Source organism: Oryctolagus cuniculus, chromosome 12, assembly GCF_051225735.1.
Source record: "Oryctolagus cuniculus isolate XC-2025 breed Fujian yellow rabbit chromosome 12, ASM5122573v1, whole genome shotgun sequence".
Taxonomy (NCBI): domain Eukaryota; kingdom Metazoa; phylum Chordata; class Mammalia; order Lagomorpha; family Leporidae; genus Oryctolagus; species Oryctolagus cuniculus.
Window position 1 is genome coordinate 80,301,357 of NC_142878.1, and position 14,031 is coordinate 80,315,387.

The following is a 14,031-nucleotide window of genomic DNA, read 5'->3' on the forward strand; positions in this document are numbered from 1 at the left end:
GGCCCAAGCACTTGGGCCATCCTCCACTGCACTCCCGGGCCACAGTAGAGAGCTGGACTGGAAGAGGAGCAACCGGGACTAGAACCGATACCCATATGAGATGCCGGCGCCACAGGCGGAGGATTAACCTAGTGCAGCATGGCGCCACCCACCCCCCATGTTTCATTTTTAAAAAGGCTTTTAAATTTACTTATTTATGTATTTGAGAAGACAGGAGGGAGAAAGTGTGAGAATGCTGGTTGATTACCTAAAAGCCTGCAATTGTGTGGTCTGGGTTAGGCCAAAGCTGGGAACTTGGAACTCAATCCAAGTTTCTGGTGTGGATGGAAGGACCCAATCAGTTGAGCCATCACCACTGCCTCCCAGGGTGTGCACCAGCAAAAGCAGGAGGAGGCAGGAACCAGAGCCAGGGATTGAACCCAGGCACGCTGATTTGGGATGTCAGGCTAAATGCCTGGCCTGTACAGCAGATTTTGAATGACTGATCGTGGATGCTTTTCTGACCGGAGGCACTGATCATGCAGAGGGAGGCGGTGGCCAGTGCAGAAACAGAAGGCCTGATTCTGGCAGCTGCATTTTGCTTAAATCTGGGGAACGGGGCTTGTGTCTGGGTTGGGAGCTCGTGGAGCACATGGCCGGGCCCACGTGGGGCATGGTGACCGCAGAGTGACTCGGTTAGTGGCCATGCGCGGCGCAGCAGAGCCGGGGGGAGAGTGCCAGCATGGCGGTAAAGGAGCAGCCATCATCGTTCTTAGAGCGAGCGGTGTTGTTTGAGTCGGCGACTCTGGGAAGTGGGTGCACATTCCTCTTCACACCGTGGCCACTTGAGCTCAGGTTTCCTCTGACAGATTGAAAACTGGGCTTCAAACTGCTTTTCCTTGGGGAGGTGGTTTCCACACAGTTGACCCATGGGGCTGACAACCTCCCGATTGTAGGGACAGTTACTGTTTGCCCGTTGACTGCCTTCCAAGTGCCAGGCCGGAGCACTCGGCCCAGAGCTCGTGGGGGTTCAGAGTGGTTGGCAATGGCAAGGGTTGAGGTTCTACAGTGCATGGGTCAGCCTGAATACAAAGCTGTTCCCGAGAGTTCTTAGTCCACGTGAGCAGAGTGGATTAAGAAATTGTATTTTAGTGCCCCTCTCTTTGCTGTCATCCTCTGCTAGGTGAGGGGTGATAGGAGATGAAGACCACTGCACCATTTGATCCCAAGGGAGAGAGGGCAGCGGCTGGCGCTATGGCATAGCGGTAAAGCCGCCGCCTGCAGTGCCAGCATCTCATATGGGCACCAGTTTGAGTCCTGGCTGCTCCACTTCCGATCCAGCTCTCCGCTATGGCCTAGAAGCCCTCTCTCTCTCTCTCTCTCTCTCTCTCTGCCTCTGCCTCTCTGTAGCTCTGCCTTTCAAATTAATAAATAATTTTTATTTTTTAAAAAAGAGGGCAGATTAGATTGTTCAGAAAAACTCGGAATAGGTCCCAAATCCTAGGTTAGAGAGATATTATCTCTACGTTTCTTCAAATTCAGCCAACCCCTGAGTTTCTAAAGATAATTGGGTGTTGGGTAAAAGATTAAAAACAAAATTCAGTGTTGGACATTGTGGATTGGAACAAATCCACAATGCACGTCCAAGTCCTGTTTATGTGGTCCTCGTTACCAGAGCAAAACTGCGCTCCATATCGCGAGGGCCTACAGTGAAGGTGGGTTTACGTCGGGGGTAGTGAGTGAGTGTTCATCTCTGCAGTGGGCTTTGCCTCAACCTTTCCAGGGATCTGAGTGGAGGGTCGTCTTGGAGTCCGAGCGTTTGGGATTAGAGCACAGGGCATTTGCTGTGAGCATGGAATGTTCCTGCAGCCTGGCTGGCAGCCTGTTTGTTTGCAGGGCGGAGTTTATTCCCTGCTGCCCAATCACAGGGAGTTTCTGCTGGCCTTAGTTAAGGATGCAGTCGGTCAGGTCTTTGAATTGTAATTTTTTTTTAAAGATTTATTTATTTATTTAAAAGGCAGAGTTCCAGAGAGGCAGAAGCAGAGAGACAGAGAGAGAGAGAGAAAGAGAGAGAGAGAGAATCTTCCATATGCTGGCTCACTCCCCAGATGGCCACAATGGCCTGAGCTGTGCTGATCCGAAGCCAGGAGCTAGTTCTTCCAGGACTCCCATGTGGATGCAGGGCCCAAGGACTTGGGCCATCTTCTACTGCTTTCCCAGGCCATAGCAGAGAGCTGGATCAGAAGTGGAGCAGCTGGGACTTGAACCAGTGCCCATATGGGATGCCAGCACTGAAGGCGGCGGCTTTACCCACTACACCACAGTGCTGGTCCCAATGAAAAAAATTTATTTACTTGGTATGGATGGTGTGGTACAATGTGTCAAGTTGCCACCGCATCCCATATTGGAACGCCTAGGATTGAGTCCCGGTTCCTGCTTCTAATTCAGCTTCCTGCTAATGTTCCTGGGATGCAGCAGGTGACGGCACAAGTATCTGTGTTCTGGCTGCCTGTGTGGGAGACATGCATGCAGCTCCTGGCTCCTGGCTTTGCCTGGCTCAGCCTGGTTGTCTTGGGCATTTGGAGAGTGAACCAGCAGATGGAAGATCTCTTTCTGTCTCTCTCTCTTTCTGTCACTCTACTTTCCAAAATAAACACATAGATCTTAAAATAATTTCTATTTAATAGGCAGAGGGACAGAGTACTCCCAGTTGCTGGTTTCTCCCTCCAGTGACCCATAAAAGCTGGGAACGGGGCTAAAGGTGGGAGCTGAGCACTCAGTCCAGGGCTCTCAGTGGGAGGCAGGGACCCAAAACCTGAACTATCGCCTGCTGCCTGCCAGGGTCTGTGTTAGCAGGAAGCTGGAGTCAGGAGTTGAACTGGGAATTGAACCCAGGTACTCTGATACGGGATGTGGATGTCTTAACCACTACGCTAAATGCTCACCCCTGACTTACAGTTCTTTAGGTCTATAAAGTCCCTCTATTAGTAATAATCTGACCCTGTTATTTATTTATTTATTTTGTTAGAGGATTCAAGCAAGATGATCATGATTTTCTAGTTTTGGCCTCAGGATTTCTCTTTCTTTCCTTAGTTTTTTATCCATATAAAAGGGTACTTCAAGAAGTTTGTGGAGGGACCAGTGCTGTGGCATAGTGGCTAAAGCTGCTGCCTGCAGTGCCAGCTCCCCATATGGGCACCAGTTCAAGTCCTGGCTGCTCCTCTTCCAACCCAGCTCTCTGCTATGCCCTGGGAAAGCAGTGGAAGATGGCCCAAGCGCTTGGGCCCTGAACTGGCATGGGAGACCTAGAAGAAGCTCCTGGCTCTTGGCTTTTATTGGCCCAGGTCCAGCCATTGCAGCCATTTGGGGAGTGAACCAGTGAATGGAAGATCCTTCTCTTTCTCTATCTGCCTCTGTCTCTCTGTAACTCTGCCTTTCAAATAAATAAATAAGTAAATATTTTAAAAAAATTTTGTGGAAAAATGGAATGGAAAAAAATAAGGTTAACTTGGTACAAAAAAACCTTTGAAATGCATGTATATTTTTTCCCCAACACTCATTTTCCAAGACCTTTTGGAAGACCCACTTCTCTGCATGGATTTCAAAATTTTTGCACCAAAATAAACTCATCTTCTAATTTTGTTTCCCCGCGAACTTTTGAAGTTTCCCTGTATCCCCTGAGCTAATGAATATTTTTGAACTTCCTCTACAAAAGTAGGCTCCCTTTTCTACCTCCTTTGTCTAAGACATTCTGATCTCTTAATTACAAACAGTGACTTAGAACAACAATCACACAACAGCAGCTGAAAAGTTGACTCCCTGTCTGCTTGCCCTAATCAAGAATCAAAAACCTGGAAAGTTTACTTGAGTGGTGATAACTGTGAAAGCCTCAGGAGGTGGAGGGGCCCTGATAGAGAAAGAATGGAGGGAGAGAGATAAGAGAGCAGGAACAGTTTGCTAAGGGACTGCCAGGTGGCGTTGGCCAAACTTAAGTTTTCTTTTACTTGTGTGAGTCTCAGATACACTCACAGGTTTGGGGCTTAAGTCTCTTTGTTCCAGCTGTGGCACAGCCCTGGCCACCTATAAGCTTTGGGGAGTGGGAGGGTAAGAATGAGGGAGGGGGTAGGGAAGAAGGAAAAGGTAGGGCAAGAGGAGGGGAGAGGTGGGGGAGTGCAAGATTAGACCCACCTGATAGTGGGTTCTCCTGGTCTGGCCTGCTCAAGGGAGAGTTTCAAGGGAGGGTTGCCTGCCGGGAGACCTGCCCAAGCAGGGATCTCATCAGAATAGCAATTGCTCCTCCAGCTTTTCCCTGCAACCCTGTCCTCAGAGCTTTTATTATGGCAACTCTCTACAGCATAGCTGCGAGCAGAAACCCATTTTACAGGTGAGGGAAGCAAGTCTGTGGGAAACGAGGCGACCTGTGCAGCTGCCAAGCGGTGGTGGTGGGCTCTGGGGTGGAAGCCCTGCTCGTCCAGTTCTGAGCTGTGCCTCCCTCAACTGTGCTGGCTCTTTATTCGTTCTCATAAGGCACTGGCTCATTCCTTTCTCCAACACTGGCTGCTTGTACTTGCCTTAGTCTTAATAGTAAGAACACCATCAGTGACCTCTGTTGATCTGTCTGGCTACAAAGGGGAAGGGTTTCTTTGACTAACCTGTATCTTTATGCCTGTGTCTAGCAGAAAATAGATGTTGAATATAGCTTTGTGGCAGGAGAATATGATAGCCTTTTGAAACTTGGCATTCTGGGGTCTCATGGGTCTCTAGTAGCCACAGTGATTTCAAAACAGAAAAACAGACCAGTGCTAGGAAGGGTGAGAGTGTATGGGGAGTGCGTCACAAAACGGAGAATTCTTGATAGAAGCTTTGGGGCTGGTGCTGTGGTGCAGCTGGGTAAGCTGCTGCTTGCGATGCCAGCATCCCATTTTGGCAGGTCGATTTGAATCCTGGCTGCTCTGCTTCTGATCCAGCTCTAGGCTAGTGTGCCTGGGAAATTAGCAGATGACAACCCAAGTGTGTCGCCCCTGCCACCCAAGTTCTGGGCTCCTGGCTTTGGCCTGGCTGTTGTGGCCATTTAGGGAGTGAACGAGTAGATGGAGGGTTTTTTCCTTGCTGTCCTTCCCTCTCTCTGTCCTTTTGTCTTTTTCAAACAAAACCAAACCAACCTAAAAAAAAGCATAATCCTTTGAAAAATGCCTTTTACGTCCTCATGACCATCGTTTTTTTGCTTATGTTTGCTTTATTTATTTTTCCAAGGGCATCCCTGCACTCAGTTTGCAGATTATTTTGTGGGTAAAGGAGGCCCTTCAGGTTTCCAGGCCTTGTTGAGGGCTGCTCTTGACATTCTATTTTCTTTTGAGTAGAAGACCCAACACTGGTTGGGGTTCAAGCCCACCATCCCTAGGAAAACTAGGGTGTGAGGCACAGTTGATCATTTAACCATGTGAGCTGGCAGGCAGCCCAGTTCTTTGGTCTCCAAGGGGGCTTCAAGTCTCTTATATGTGGTCGGTGCTCTGGCATAACAGGTAAAGCCACTGCCTGCAGTGCTGGCATCCCATCTGGGAGCCAGCTCAAGCCCCAGCTGCTCCACTTCCGATCCAGCTCCCTGTTAATGTGCCTGGGAAAGCAGTAGAGGGTGGCCCAAATGCTTGGGCCCCTGCAATCAGGTGGGAGACCCAGATGAAGCTCCTGGCTCCTGGCTTTCGTCTGGCCTAGTCCTGGCTGTTGCAGCCATTTGGGGAGTGAACCAGTGGATACAGGACCTCTTTCTGTCTCTCCCTGTCTGTAACTCTGCCTTTTAAATAAATAAATAAATCTTAAAAAAAAAAGTCTCATATCCCATGGCCTAGTCTTTGCGGCACCTCTGCCATCCTCCTGTGCACTTGAGATCCTCTCCAGATGCTTGACCCAGGGCAGTGCAGACGCCCTGTATATAGCTGTTACACTGTAGTGTTTAGGGAGTAATGACAAGAAAGGGACGTCTGTACATGTTTAGTAAGACACGGTGTTTTCTGAGTAGGTTTGAGCCGTGGTTGGCTGAATCTAGATGCAGAACTCTGGGAGTGGAGGGCCTTCTGTATACTTGTTCCTTCTTTGCCCTGTGTCCTAAGAGCTCCTAGGGACTGACCTACCAGGCTTGGACACACTGCTTGCTCAGCCCAGGAGGTGTGGGCCTGGGCGGTTCCTTTTCCAGTTCGGATGGTTTCCCATCTGTGAAAGAGGTGCAGGCCTCCCATCCCCACCAGGGACATCTGACAGTATCTGGAGACTCCCTTGGTGGTTTGTGACAGGGGCAGGTGGTGGGTGGAGGCCATCGATGTAGCTGAACATTCTACAGCTCACAGGACGACCCCCGCAGTCAGAATGGCTGCCTGCCCTGTCCCTGTGCCAGGGCTCAGACCCTCGGGGCAGGTGGAAGCTGAGTCGCAGTAGCTCTCTTTAGCAGCGCAGATCAGAGGGAGCTGTGGGGAGCGACACGGAGCCCTTCTTTCTTGGGCAGGGTGCAAGGAAGGGGAGTTCACCTTTCTGGATGTCTGGGGTTGCCCCACAGGTGCCCCTGAAGTAGGCAGGACCAGTTTACTCTCTCTTAAGGGCTACTTAACTTCCTTTGTAATTGCTTGCATATTTACATATAAATAACCATGCAGCAGGCAGTGAAACTCCTAAACAGCTCCCCCGGGAGTTCCCACCCAGACCCTGTCTGTGCTAGGCACCAGGTGGATGGGGCCTGGGCCTGGCTGCAGACCTCAGGGGCTTTTCAGGTGAAGAAAGTCTGTCTGCTCTTGGGAAGTTAGCTGCGTGCGGCTGCCGTTGATTCCTCAGGTGTGCCTTTGGAAGGTGTCAGGGGCCAAGTTCACGGGTGATCATTCAGTCAAGCCTACTCAAAAATGACTAGGTGCAGACTTTGTGGTGCATTGGTGAAACTGCTGGTGTCCCATTTTCAAGTGCAGGTTTCAAGTTCGATTCCTGGCTGCTCCCCTAAGATCCAGCTCCCTGCTAATGCGCCCGGCGAGGCAGTGGAGGGTGGCCCAAGTGCTTGGGTCCTTGCCCCACAGGTGAGAGGCCCAAGTGGAGTTTTAGGCTTTTGGCATTGGCCTGGCTAAGCCTTGCCTCAGCTGTTGCGGGCAGTTGAGGAGTGAACCGGTGGATGGAAGATGTCTTTCCCTCTCTGGCACTCTGCCTTTTAAAGAAATAGATTTAAAAACAAAAGATTAGAACTCAGTAGTTGAAGAACATCCATGTTTGGGGATGAGCCTGAGCGGGGATGGGGCTGTGAGCTCCCTGCCCCCCCCCCCCAAGTTCAGGCTTTCTGGTCTTTGTTGGGTGACCCTGGATAAGTATCTTGACCTTTACCGCTCTGGGGTTTCATTGGCTGTGAAGTGAGGGTAACAACAATGCCAACAGGGACCCTCGGCTGAAGAGCCTTGTCCCTGCCCAGGGCACCGCGACGCTGGGCGCTTCACTCCACAGGTGAGTTGCTAGAATCATACCTGACTTTGGCCCGTGCCTTGGGGGGGTTGTCAGATGGGGCAGGGAGCGCTCTGGCTTTAGGAGCTGAAAAAGGATCCTTCTAGGGCGTAGTTTTTCTTTTTGGGTGGGGGTGGGGGTGTGGTCCCATTGTAACCCATGTGAATGTCCATGGAGTTTGGCGGCTTTACGCGCGCCCGAGTGTTGGGTAGCCACCATCACTGCCCGGCAGTGGAAACCCTGTGCGGGTGAAGCCCCTGCGTGTTCCTCCATGCGCCTGGCTTCCTGCCCCCGGAATCTGCCTTGCTTCTGCAGACCAGCCTGCTCCTGGGAGCTTGCCCTGGGTGGGTTCCAGACTGTCTCTGTTGCTTTCTACCTCTCTCCATCGCGCAGGGCTTTCGGGGTTCAGGAGCTGCGCGGTGGAGCGCTGCCTCCTCCCTTGCTACCTGGCCTCATTTTGCGGGGCACCCCAACCTGGGCTTCCTCAGGCCTGTCCCCCAAAGTTGTGTCCCTGGTTTTAAGCTTTCAAAAGTCTTCCTTCACTTATTTGGATTCTTTGGGGGCCAGCCTTATTTTTTTTCCACTTTCCCCCATCCAAGGGAGTGCTGGGTCATGGCCCTTGAAATGAATGTGGGAATGGAGCCCTCGTGCCAGAGTTTCTGGGCTGAGGAATTAGCAGCAGGAGCTCACCCTGGGGGGCCCCTGAGCTGTGCCCCGTTTCCCCAGGACGGAGTGGCAGGTTTTAAAAACAAGCGTCTGGAAAACACCCACCAGGCTCCTTTTATTCCTAGGTTTAAAAGCTTCCCGCAAGGAGAAGTGGCCCTCAATTAAGTCGTTTAATAAAAACCTCCCTCGGTTTTAAAGCATTCTTGGGAAGTGTTTACATTTAACGCCACTGCGGGCTGCTACATGGTGTGCTGTGGAGTGAGTGATCCTTACCCTGTGACTTTAATGATATCCTTTGCTTTAGATTTCCAGGTAGGGGCCTGGCCAGCTTTGTAGCTTGTCATTGACCCAGGCTGGCAGTGGGGGGTGGGGAGGGACTTTCTCAGCTTCAGGTCCTCCCCCTCCGCAGCCCCTGGTAGATTTGGAGAGGCCCAAGGTGCATAGAGATGTACAAGCAGCTCCTTGCGGGGCCTGGGGACTGAACGGAGTGGAGGCTTCCCTGCCTGGGATGGGCAGCTGCTCACTTCCCTTCCTCCCCGCCCTGCCCCCCATCTGACCTTATTAACCGGCGGAAGGCTGCTGTAGACGAGATTGGGGCAGCTGGAGGAGGCTGACTTTCCTGCTCGGGTCCAGGAAAGGTGAGTAGGCTTTGCCGCCGGGAAGCTGCTTCAGCTTCCGGAAACGTGAAGATTTCCACCCAGGAGCCTCCTGGGCAAAGCAGTGTCTCCCAATACCGGAAGTTCTTGGGTGGTCTTGGCTTTGTGTTGCTCTCCTGTGCTGGGCCTGGGGGGCGGACAGCAGGGTGAGGGAATCTGTGGAGTTACAGACACAGGGTAGGGTTTGGTGGGTTCCGGGGGTGCTGCCATAAAGAGCCGGACCCTGGCTCTGGACTGCCCGGGCCGGAATCCTGGCCCCCAGGGTTGTGTTGTGTGAATTCCTGAGTGCCCACTTCGTGGGGCAGTGTGGAGAGCGGGAGCTGTACACTGCTGTGCTCTGCTCACCACCTGGCCCTTCACTTTGGCCAGTTCCCAGCTAGGATGGATCACAGAAAGGCTGCCGGTTCCCCTGCTCGGCAGGTGCGTGCGCTCCATGGGACAGGGTGATGTTGCCCCCCCACCCCGAAAACATGGCTTGCAGATGGAGAAGCGAGGTTTGGTGACTGTATTAACATGACGTCAATAATTGTGGGACAAAGGGACAAGCAGTGGATGAAGTTCTTTGAAAAGACTTCAGGGCTGAAGTTAGTAAATGTGTGTCTCCCACAACTTAATGAGCACAAGTGCACGGGAGAAAAAACATGGGCGACACTTGGGTTCCTTATTGCCCGGAAAGGGAGAAGAGCAGGGAGGCAGTAGCACATCTGCAGATGAAACGGTGTTCTCCAAGTAAAAATACAAACGCAAAGACGTGAGTTAGGTGATGGGGAGGTGTGTGTGTGTGTTTTAAATCAGATACTGGACGGTACTTGGAGATGTCAGCCATGCTGTTTCTGAATAATTCATTAGTGATCAGCGGCTGCACCTGGGCAGCTACATTTTGGGCTGACGAAGTGGGTGCCACTTCCTAGCACGGCTGTATAGCGGTTGCTGGGATGGCACAGGTGCTCAGGGAATGTGTGATGAGTGACTGAAAGATTAGTAGGTGGCCAGTGCCGCGGCTCACTAGGCTAATCCTCCACCTAGCAGCGCCGGCACACCGGGTTCTAGTCCCGGTTGGGGCGCCGGATTCTGTCCCGGTTGCCCCTCTTCCAGGCCAGCTCTCTGCTGTGGCCCGGGAAGGCAGTGGAGGATGGCCCAAGTACTTGGGCCCTGCACCCCATGGGAAACCAGGAGAAGCACCTGGCTCCTGCCATCGGATCAGCGCGGTGCGCCGGCTGCAGCGTGCCAGCCATGGCGGCCATTGGAGGGTGAACCAACGGCAAAGGAAGACCTTTCTCTCTGTCTCTCTCACTATCCACTCTGCCTGTCAAAAAAAAAAAAAAAAAAAAAAAAAAAATTTAGTAGGGCTAAGGAGTTCATAAGGAATCGTTCCAGTTCTTCCTTCCCTTTAAAAAATAATTTGTAGTTCTCAACTGTGTTTTAAGCAAACAGTACACTTTTAGAAGGAAGTCGCGCTTACCCTCAGTATGTCTGAGATCACTGAAGTGCACAGATGCTGAATCTTAGCCGTTTTGTGAGTTAACTCGGGGAAGCCAATGCATACATGACCCAAGCGGAGGCTTTGCCAATACAGAGGAGGAAGCTTGGAGTGCAAGAATTAGCTACCCTTGTATCTTTCTTTTTACTCAGCTTCCTGTGGGCCTAGCATGTTGCCTCACAGGTAGGGGTATAGGGGTACGCCACGTATTGGGGTGTAGGGGTATACCACGTATCTTTCTTTGATGAATGGATTCGGGTCTCCTTAAAATAAACACAGATAATTTATCATTGCAAGTCTATTATGTACCAGGCAAATTTAGTTATATTTGCTCTTACAATGGTTATATTGGTTTTTGCCGTGTGGGTTATATTGCTGTGTAACAATCAGTCTCCAATCTCAATGCCTTCTAACCACAGACATTTATTTTCCACTCATTCGTCTGTAGGTTGGGTGTGGTTTGGTTAATTGGCTGGGCCAAGCCAGACTTCAGGCCTCCATTTGCATTCCGATCTGAGCCACGTGTATTTCTTGGGGATCCCAGGGTGAAGGGGCAGCAGCCAGGCTGGACAGGCTGGTGTCCTGGCAGATCCCAGAAGCATCGGAAGAGGGGAGGTGGAGATGCACGGTGCCTTGGAAGGTTTGGGCTCATAACTTGCCCGCTGTCAGTTCTGCCTGTGTTCCTTCAGCCAAAACAAATCGCATGGCCAAGCCCAACATCAGGGGAGTGAGGCAATGCACTTGGCCTGCTCTAGGGGCTGGTGAGGCAGTCACATGAACAGAAGATGGTGTGTACCAAGGAGTGAAGTACTGGCAACAGTAACTCGGTTCACCACAATGGTAGAGAATAAATGAGAGGGAAGAGGGAAACAGGGCTAAACCAGTGTTTTGGGAGCTTGCAAAACCCAGGCCAGCTGGGTGAAAAATTAACCACAGTGTGTGCAGGTACCAGCCCAGGCCTTGGCAATGACGGGTAAGGAGCGTGGCAGGCCCTGCCTCTCAGCTGACCACGGCTTGTTCATTTCCTGTCACTGCAGTAGCGCTCCTGTCGGAAGGGGAACCAGACATGATGGGCTTGCTGTTCTTCTGGTCAGCAGTCCGGACCTGACAGGCTGCCCTCTAAGGTGGCAGAAATGAGACAGTCGAGAGTCAAGAGGATGAAGAAGGAGCAAAACAAGGTCCTCTCTCTGCCTAAGATCTGTGGCGAAGTCAGCCGAAGTCCTACCGTTCATAGTTGGGCACAGTTCAGCAGCACGGGCTGTGTGCACCATGCCCCAGGCCCGGTCTTCAGCAGGACTCTGAGGCGAAGCTTCCAGAGCCTTCTTTGTATATCCAGAGAAACAGCCTTAAGAGTTCAGCTGAGCAGGTCCTAAGAAGCAGATGGGAGCCACATCGCCCCAGTCTAATCATGCTGGTCCTTCCCCGGCTGGCTGATGAGTGACTGGTGTGGGGCCCTGGGATGACAATGTCTACTTCCCTGAAGAAGCCACGGGAACCTTGTGCCTCAGTGGAACGACATGGCAGAGACAGAAAGAAATAGTGGCCAAGGGCCAGCAGCCTCTCTCACACCCTTTTGCAACATGTTCTGTGTTTAACGAAGAGTGGCTCCACTCTCTAAGGAAGACAAGGCTCTGAGAACAGCTGGGAACTCAAACCTCAGGGAGCTAAGGGTGTGAGGAGACACACTCCCGTGTGTGCCCTGGGTGGGATTATAAATTCAGTGGGTGTTTTTGTGCAATTAAGTGATCTCAGACTTACTGAGGGTAAACGCAACTTCCTTCTAAAAATGTACTGTTTGCTTAAAACACAGTTGAGAACTACAATTTTTATTTTTTAAAGGGAAGGAAGAACTGGAATGATTCCTTATTTACCAAATATAAATAAGAAATCCAAAGTTGGGGCAGTTCAGAGGGTTCATTAAACACTTTTTTTCTTTGCCAGCCTCAATGAGTGTTAGATGTTTGCTCTTAAACTTGTGTTCTCATGGTCCCAGTGTGGCTGCAGTCACTTCAACTACCACATCTTCATATACAGTGATGTCTATAGATAAGAAAAGAGCAAAGCAGAGAAAATTTTCGCCAGGAGCTCTGGGCAGAAAGACTCTAGGCTTCTTTGGCAGAGCCAGGTCAGAACCTACACCTAAATCAATGACTGGCTTGGGAGATGGGGCACCCTTGGCTTGTGTGTAGGGTAGTATTATGGCTGGATAGGGGTTCTGCCTTCCCTGGAGCACAGGGAACAAAGGGAGGGCTTTGTTGGCTGGGAGGAAATGGGCAGTCATCATGGGTAGGTAGCCACTGGTGTTGAGTTTTCAAAAGTAAAAATGTACATACTGTGACTTAACCCTTCCACGGTTAGGCACTTACTTTATGACTGCACTTGCACAAGTGTGTTGGTGAACTTGAAGATCGCTACTGTGACGTTGTTGTGGCACAACACTAGCAAGAAACTAAATGCTTTCAGTAGAGGAGTGGTTAAATAAGTGAAGGCACAAATACTGGACAAATCCAGAGGTGTCAATAGAAAGACAACAAAGTAAGTTTTTCTTTTTCTAAAAGCAAGATACAACTCTATTTTTTGAGATCCCTTGGTAGTTTTTAGAAAAGTATTCTTTTTAAATATTTATTTATTTGAAAGGCAGAATTACAGAGAGGCAGAGGCACAAAGAGGGAGAGAAAGAGGTCTTCCATCTGCTGGTTCACTCCCCAAATGGCCACAACAGCTGGAGCTAAGCCCATCTGAAACCAGGAGCCAAGAGCTTCTTTCAGGTCTCTCCAGTGAGTACAAGGGCCTAAGCACTTGGGCCATCTTCTGCTGCTTTCCCAGGCCACAGCAGAGAGCTGGATTGGAAGCAGAGCAGCTTGGACTCAAACCGGCACCCAGATAGAATACCGGCCCTGCAGGTGGTGGCTTTACCTGCTATGCCACAGTGCCGGCCCCAAAAGTATTAATTCTGGATTGTGAATAAAAATTTCTGGAAGAAATCCCAAGAAACTTGGTATTCTGGGCTGTGGGATTGGTAGTGTGGTCAGAGGGAAATTTCCTTTTTTATTTTATGCTGCCCTTCTTACTGAATTTTAGAAAAAGCACTGTATTGCCTTCATAGTGAAAAGTGATAGATGTTTCTTAATGGGATGTAGGGATGGGGAGCTTGAGGGGAAAGCAGGGCCCTAAGATGGACATTATTGGAAGCAAGAAAGAAGGGAGAGGTGTGCCATCGTGCCATGTGTGATCACTATGAGGGGACGTGGTGGAGGGGAAGAGGTCCAGGCGTGAAAGGCACTTTTTATCTTCTTTGGTACTTGGCACGGTGTCGTACACCTCACAGAGTCAGGTTCGCGTCTGAAGAGTGAGTGAATGTTTGGATCAAGATTCAGAGCAACTTTGTGAAGTGTTCAACTGCAACCCAGTAGCTCACGTCAGCAAGAAAAGTTGATTCTGTAGGACATTTCTCTTGCAAATAAAATTTGACTGTCATTTCTTACTTTTTCCTTGAGCTCCCAGACTCAAATTCATTACTAAGGAATCAATCTGAGTATGAAAGTTTAGATTCATAGTCTGTCTCCTATTGGAGACTACTTGCAGAGTTCTGGATAATAATACTGGAAGAGCTCTTTGCCAGGAAGGGCCTTCTTGTGTTTATCATATGTGCCTTCAGTGGAGAGCTATCTGTCTTAAAAATTGTGTTAGGTATAGAACAAGAAGTTTTCTTTTTTAAGGATTTAATTTTTTGAAAAAAATTACTTATTTGAAAGAGTGGCACAGAGAGGGGGAGAGAGAGAACAT

The 14,031-nt window shown here is 50.3% G+C and overlaps 1 protein-coding gene across 26 annotated transcripts in view; it reads left to right on the forward strand.

Annotated features, from left to right (window-relative positions):
• CGNL1 (cingulin like 1) overlaps positions 1-14,031 on the forward strand; it is a 177,177-nt gene that overhangs the window by 5,797 nt on the left and 157,349 nt on the right. For 2 of the 26 annotated variants that reach the window (XM_089310434.1, XM_089310437.1), the window contains exon 1: positions 4,143-4,363. The exons of 20 other annotated variants lie outside the window; for them this stretch is intronic. The gene's annotated coding sequence lies outside the window, so the exon portion shown is untranslated. Of the gene's footprint in view, positions 1-4,142; positions 4,364-7,152; positions 7,447-7,636; positions 7,788-8,681; positions 8,748-14,031 lie in introns of those variants that run through there. 4 more of the 26 variants (XM_089310441.1, XM_089310442.1, XM_089310435.1 and 1 more) reach the window with 4 other exon arrangements.